Raw genomic sequence first — 7,607 nt, 5'->3', positions numbered from 1 at the left:
TATATTTATTATTGTTTTTTATTATTTTTTTTAATTTTTTTCAAGGAACAACACTGGACCCCATTGACTTCCACTGTACAGGGAAAAAAATACACTTCTCAAAAGGTTTTCTATGTTCCACAGGAAAAAGAATAATTTTTTTTTTAAAAGGTGTGTAAATGACAGAATTTTCATTGAGCAAATGTCCCTTTAACCAGAAATCAACCACATAATTGGAGTTACAATTTTCAAAGTACTAAAAACAATGCATGTATTTTTCAGACTCATAATTTGAGTGGTTAATTGTCATCTGCAGTCTAATCTAAGTGTTAATTGTATTCTTGAAGATACAATTATGCCTTCAGATAGTAACAGGATTGACAGTTTTACCATTTTAAGATTATCCTTTTAACCTGTAAAGATGTTAACTTGTCATTGTTGAAAACCTGATGATTATGGAATAGTAAAATTAAATAAAAACAATAATATTTAATACACACACACACATTATAGTATGTTATATTTATATATGAAATATAAAACAAAGTTACAGGATTTTTGTTAATGTGTGTAGATGTAGAAAAATGTCTGTATCATCACATTGTGAAATCTGGCATCTGTCAGCTATTCATTTTTTAATTCATTTTTAAACGTATCTGGGGGACACAATGCCACCCGTTTTGTAGAATGACCTGAATAATTTATAGAGCTCATGTATTTAAACAGTTGGTGTCTCAAATTACAGTACTTCTGACATGAACACATTAGTCTCCAAACTGTAACAACTGAACTACACTTTCAGACCTAGGATTTTAATTCCATCGCTAATTCGCTAGGTGCACACCAGTGAAATGTAATGACTACTTGACTACAAGAAGCTAAATATTTTAGCTGATTTCAGTGATTTTTTTAATTATCTTTGTTTCCTTGTTGTTCTTGCATCACTTTTGCCCTGTGTTGTAGCTTTTCTCTTTGACCTACTTCTCATCTATGAATTGTTGTACTGTTGTTTTGTGTGTGTGTGTGTGTGTGCGTGTACAGTTAATATTGTTTTTCTGTGATTATCAGCCACTGGCACGCTTGCTCTATAGGTTTCTGCACTCTCACAAACGAACGGTCAAACGAACGCATGCCAACACGGGGCCAAATCTGAGGACAGAGACAGTTTCTTGGGCTAATCACCCTCAGTGCAGCACTCCCTCGCTCGGCCCTCCTCCCTTTATCCTCGCTTTCTCTTTATCTGATCAATCTGTGTATGTTTCGCTGAGTTTCAGAGTGTGTGCCTGAATTCACGTGTCTGGTTGCCAGCGGATCATTTTGGGCAGGGGTCTGGTCCTGCGTTCTCTTTTCTATCGCTAATAAACCATCTGTCACTTCAATCCCTCGGTGTGTGTGTGTGTGTGTGTGTGTGTGTGTGTGTTTGTGACTTGGTTTTGGTTTGCTTTTGTTTACACTCATCATCACAAGCTTTATCTTTATCTCACGGTGTTGCCTCATCCTTTCGACCTTTACCTTAACAGACAGATATTCACAGCACTTCATCTTCCTCATGTTTCCACTGTTCTTGTAATTATGTCAAGAGCAAATCTGTCTTTGTAATTTCATTAAAATGTGTTTAAATGTTTGAGTCTGTCTACTTTGACATTTTTTTGAGCTGCACTGATGTGCACTTGTAGAAGAATATACACTGTTGAGAAGTTTGAAGAGTTCAAAAGTCAAGTTTTTTTAAATAAATTAATACTTCTATTGAGCAAAGATGCATTAAATTGATCAAAAACATTTATAATGTTACAAAAGATTTCAGTTCACATAAATGACGTTCTTAGAACTTTCAATTCAACAGTTAACTATGAAAAACGTATGGGGGTTTTCACAAAAATATTAAGCAGCACAACTCTTTTCAACATTGATAATAATAATAAATGATTCTTGAGCAGCAAATCAGCAAATATTAGAATGATTTCTGAAGGATCATGTGACTGATGACTGGAGTAATGGCAGCTGAAAATTCAGCTTTGTCTCAGGAATAAATTACATTTTAAAATATTTACTAATAGAAAATGGTTAGTTTAAATTATTGTTATTATCAACAGTCTGGATTATAATGTGCACTTGATTTGTGTGTCATAAAAGCACATGTTGGTAATTGTGAGATGAATAATGTCCTGATTTAACTTACACTTCATTTTAACAGGTAATTTAGGCTGAGTTAAAGTTTTCTGTCTTAAATAAAACAATTGAATTGGTAAGGCTGATTTGCATGCTAAACATACCTCGGATAATTATTTGTATCATATTAATCAGTCAAATGAATGTACTTTGAAGAGCATCAGCTATTAGGCTAAAGGGATAGTCCACCCCGAAAATGAAAATTGCTCATGTTGTTCCAAACAGCTATGACTTTGTTTTTTCTTTGCAACAAAAAAGAAAATGTTGCATACTGTGTTGGTCCCTCTTTTCCATACAAATGAATGTGAACCAGAGCATTCAAGCTTCAAAAGTGCATTAAAAGTATCATAAAAGTTGTCCATATGACTCATGCACTATATTCCTTGTCTTCTGAAGCCATATGTAAGATTTGTGTGAGAAACAGACCAGACTGTAGGTTTCATCCATCCTCCCCTTAAGGAAGTTTATCATTTGAGAAATGTATACCAGCAGATCTTTGATTCAACGAGTTTGAAATTAAGAACCAGATCAGTCCGATAATGAACAATTCATTCAGGCGGGTTTTGTGAACTGGATTAACAGATTCATTGAAAGGGTCTGATACAAATGAATGATTTGTTCATGTTTTGTCGCTTCTCTCATGAACTTGTAATTTGTCATGTAGGGTGGATGTCAAGATTTTCAGTAACTACTTTCATTGTGTTCATTGCACAAAGAACTTTTTGGTGAACTGGCCCTTTAATGCTTTTAAAGGTCTTAATAGAACATTAATTTGACATATACGTATGAATATAAACAAATGTGTTGTTGTTTATTAGTTGGAAACTTTTAACAGTCTTGGCGGTATGTTTTGATATGTAGTAGATTAAGCTGCAGTTATGAAATGAGTTAAATCCATATGACAGTAACTGCTCTATAATTGATTGATTGAATACATGTGTGTTGATATGTGAGAAAACATATATAAAATTGTTTAAATAAATAACTGTGAACACTGAGGAAGGTCCTGCATGACTGAAATGATTGTTGTGGTTTTTAAATGCACTGAGCACTTTATTTTTTGCACATTAAATAGTAAGATCGCAAGTATTTCAGCATGTAATCCTTTTTTTGGATACGCAGTAAATTAATTTCAAGTTTTACACACTTTGGAAGAATGTATTTATAACTTGGACTGAAAAGTGTGTATACACACACACACACATACAACTTCAAACATATTCAAATATACTCATATTTAACAGTAAGTAATTGTTGACATTATCTGCATGATCTATCATAAGAATGTTTTTCTCTTTTTCCCACATAAAACTGCTGTTTGTGCATCAAATGCAGTGTTTGTACATGAGTATTGTGGTTTGGATGATGTTACTGTAAAGTTTAAATAACAGACAAACATGTTTTATCTATGCCTCCCACTGTTTTTTTTTTGTTTGTTTGTTTTTTTGCTAATTAGTAATTATTGGTCATTGCTGCAGCATCATAAATGGGCAGTAATTTGATTTTTTTTTTTCAAGTTTTTAATTAATGTTCGGGTTGCAAATTTTGTGACAGTCTGCTGGGTTTTTCACACAAACACACACATAGACTTATCATGGTGGCTCAGAGACATTGTACCTGCCAGTGGAACAGGGAGTGGCTACTAGGCCTGACCACAGAGGAAATCAGCCTATTGTCATCTTCCCATTGGGTATGTGCGCATGTGTGTGTGTGTGTGTGTGTGTGTGTTCGTGTGTATGGGTGGGTAAGTCAGAGAAGCGTGCCAGAGAATGAGAGAGAGTGCAAAAGTGAAAAAACAAGGAAAATGGCGCTGCTGCAACATCCGGCTAATAATTTATTGTGACAGGTTGAACGAACTGAATTTATGTGCCAATCTACTTGCGACACAGAGATGCCTTGTTGAACACAGAGAGGAAAAGAAGCTCTGACTCAACCGAGAGATATGAACAAATGCCAGAGTTATTCTTGTCACCTAATGTCAACTAGTAGCCTATAAACTCACATACAAATCCATTCAAATTAGAGACATAAATGAATGCAAGTTTCTAATTGCTTTGCGCAAAGTCTGTGGTTTTGTATGTCAGTCGCACTGAAGGTGGAGTTTGCATTGTGGTGCCTGTGCATGTTTGTGTCTGCTTTGATTGTGTCATCATGTAAACTAGCCATTGACAGGTAAATTGGTCAGAGCTGACTTTAACTGCAGTGACCATTATGAAACATAATCTCACAAACTGCCTTGATGACACTGTGCCTTTAACCCTGGTTAGAATCAACACTAGGCTCATTAGCAGTGATAATTTAATAATATTTGTGATGGAGCTGTTACGGATTTTCTTAAAGATATCATTGTGGTATATTATCAGTTCTGATGTATGCAAATTATTCAGTGACTTTTAGGGCGGTTGAATTTTTAAAAGCAGTTTATATAGGTAATTACCAGCACAGTATGTTGAGGTTCATCTCACAAACCCAAACCCAAATTGAATTTTTAGGTCATTAGCACAGTTAGCAATAAGTCAACTCTTGTTTTTAAACAAAAATTTAAACTACAGTGGAAAACATACTTTAATTATATGATATATTTATCTATTTAAAATTTGAATTAATTCTACATTTTCAAAGGTTTTGGGCTTGGCAATATTTTTTAATTTAAGTCTCTTATGTTACCAAGGCTGCATTTATTTGTTCAAAAATACAGTAAAAACAGTAGTATTGTGAAATGTTAATATATTTTAAAATGTAATTGATTCCTGTGATGGCAAAGCTGAATTTTCAGCATTATTACTCCAGTCTTCAGTGTCACATGATCCTTCAGAAATCATTCTAATACGCTTATGTGGTGATCAAGAAACATTTCTTATTATCAATGTTCAAAACAGTTGTAGTGCTTAATATTTGTTTGGAAACCATTCTACAATTTTTCTGAATTCTTTGATGATTATTTGAAACAGAAACCTTTTGTAATTTTTGTAATAAATGTCTTTACTGTGATTTTTGATAAATGTAATGCATCCTTGCTGAATTAAAGTATTAATTTATTTCAAAAAATATATTTTGAACAGCATATATAAAATATTTTACAATTTTACAATTAAATATAAAAATTAAAAATTAAATATAAATATAAATAATATAAAAATATAATAAACTTTTGTAGTTACTAAAACTGGAAAATGCTGTTGAAACGTTTCATGTGTAATATGAACAAAACTCTTTACATGAATATATACTTTTTACTTTAAATCTTTCAAACATTTTCTTAAAAAATGTTACTTGTGGGGGTCAGATCCTCCCTTCCAACCCCCCTGTTATTTGCACCCTTGATTCTGATTGGATGGCTACAGAGACATATGTGATGTCATTATTGAGTTCAGAAACGTTCCACACACCATATTTCCAACACAAAGGTCACACATTCGGAGGGTGTGTGTGTGTGTGTGTGTGTGTATGAGTGGAAGGAACTCTTTGCACCTGTGTTTTTGGTGTCACTTTGGGTTGGTGCTACACCCCCACCAGCACCACCACATCATCTTTCTTTCTTTCTTTCTTTCTTTCTTTCTTTCTTTCTTTCTTTCTTTCTTTCTTTCTTTCTTTCTTTCTTTCTTTCTTTCTTTCTTTCTTTCTTTCTTTCTTTCTTTCTTTCTTTCTTTCTTTCTTTCTTTCTTTCTTTCTTTCTTTCTTTCTTTCTTTCTTTCTTTCTTTCTTTCTTTCTTTCTTTCTTCGTTCTCTCTCTCTCTCTCTCTCTCTCTCTCTCTCAGACAGAGAGCAGGTGTGTGGGGTTTTGGGGGGCTGTGCTCCTGTTCTGAAAGTCTGCTCATGTCTCTTCATTGACAGGCCTTTCCGTTCCTGTAACCCACAGCATTCACACACACACTAACACACACATTTAGTGAACAGATGCTTGCACAAAAGAACATCAGCTGACACAGTAGCAAAACTCTTTTTAGACAATAATTCTCTGTTTCTCCTCTCATCTCCCCCCATTTTTACCTCCCTTTCCCCTTTTGTGTAGTGTTTTAACTAAAACACTTTTAGGTGATTGAAAATAATAAGGTGCTGTGTAATTCATATTTGATCATCATCACCTCTTTCTGTCAGAAAACCACCCTATTTTGAACACATATCTTCCTTACAGTACATGAACGTTATGGGTGGTTGAAAGTTGTGATATTATTCTAGTGTACTGAAGCATGAATAGCTCCCCAGCTCTTCTTGCACTGTATCCATGTATATTTGGCACCTCTGGTGTGTTTTTGGGTTAAATGTGGGTGTGGGGAGGCCAGCAAGCAGGTGGTCAGGATGATGTGAGAGCTGGGCAACTGTAAATTTAGGCCCTGGTCTGATCCGGGCCTCCGCCTTCAACAGCCACACAGGAAAAGCAATATCCTCAAGAGACTCAAGCAGAGTTTCTACACCACAAAAATGCACGTTTACATGTTCAAATGCTAGTATACAACCCATAATGTTCTTTTTTTTTTGACTTCATTTTCTCACCCGCACCGACACACACACACAGTGGGGGAGCATCTGTTAGGGCTCGAGTTGGAAAGTGTTTCCATCAGTGTGAAGCCCTGGGGGACTGACAGCTCTCTACAAAACACCTCGCTTAAAGATCTCAAATTCACCCTCAAAAACAGTCAACACACCCATATGAACAAATAGAATATGTCTCTAATGTGGTCTAATGTGTGTGTGATGGTGTGTTGACATTCAGGGAAAGCATTCCTAAGATAGCCTGAGAGAGAATACAGTTGGTGGCATTTGCATATCTCTTACTACAAACCCTGATAAAGAGTTAATAGGTCATTCCAGATTCTCTCCATTTATACTCAGCCTTTATCATTTCATTCCTATGTTACGAGCTACACAGAACCATTTGAATACTATACAATTGTACTGTAGTTATCTCACTGGCGCAAGTGTTTGAGTAAATACTGAGTGCGGCACTTGTTGAGATGGCTTAATGGTCTATGGAAAATGGCTGCCTTCATTTATGTGGTGTGTGGTGTTGTTTATTCAAGAGAATTAAAGGGGTCCTATTATGCTTTTTCACTTTTTCAACTTTAGTTAGTCTGTAATGTTGCTGTTTGAGCATAAAAAAGATCTGCAAATTTACAAAGCTCAAAGTCCAGTTCAAATGGAGATATTTTATTTAACAGAAAACACTTTTCAAAAACTACAACGAACAACTCTGGACTACAACGCATGTTTTCCGGGATTTGTGATATCACAAATATCGACGAATAGGACGAGACCTGGTTGAGCTGCACTAGAGAAGGCAACGAGTGTTATCATAATGTCGGAGACACGCTAGCTTTCCCAAGGCAGACGAACTTAGAGTGGTTACAATCATCCGGGTTTAAATCGCGCTCAAATTAATTTGATTTTGATGCAATATTTACACTGAAGCTCGCAGGCGGCTATGGTAAGGGGCATGACATTTCCCGACCAGGCGCCGA

This window comes from Sinocyclocheilus anshuiensis, unplaced genomic scaffold (genome assembly GCF_001515605.1).
Source record: "Sinocyclocheilus anshuiensis isolate Anshui unplaced genomic scaffold, SAMN03320099.WGS_v1.1 scaffold1658, whole genome shotgun sequence".
Taxonomy (NCBI): domain Eukaryota; kingdom Metazoa; phylum Chordata; class Actinopteri; order Cypriniformes; family Cyprinidae; genus Sinocyclocheilus; species Sinocyclocheilus anshuiensis.
This window is presented reverse-complemented; position numbering follows the sequence as displayed.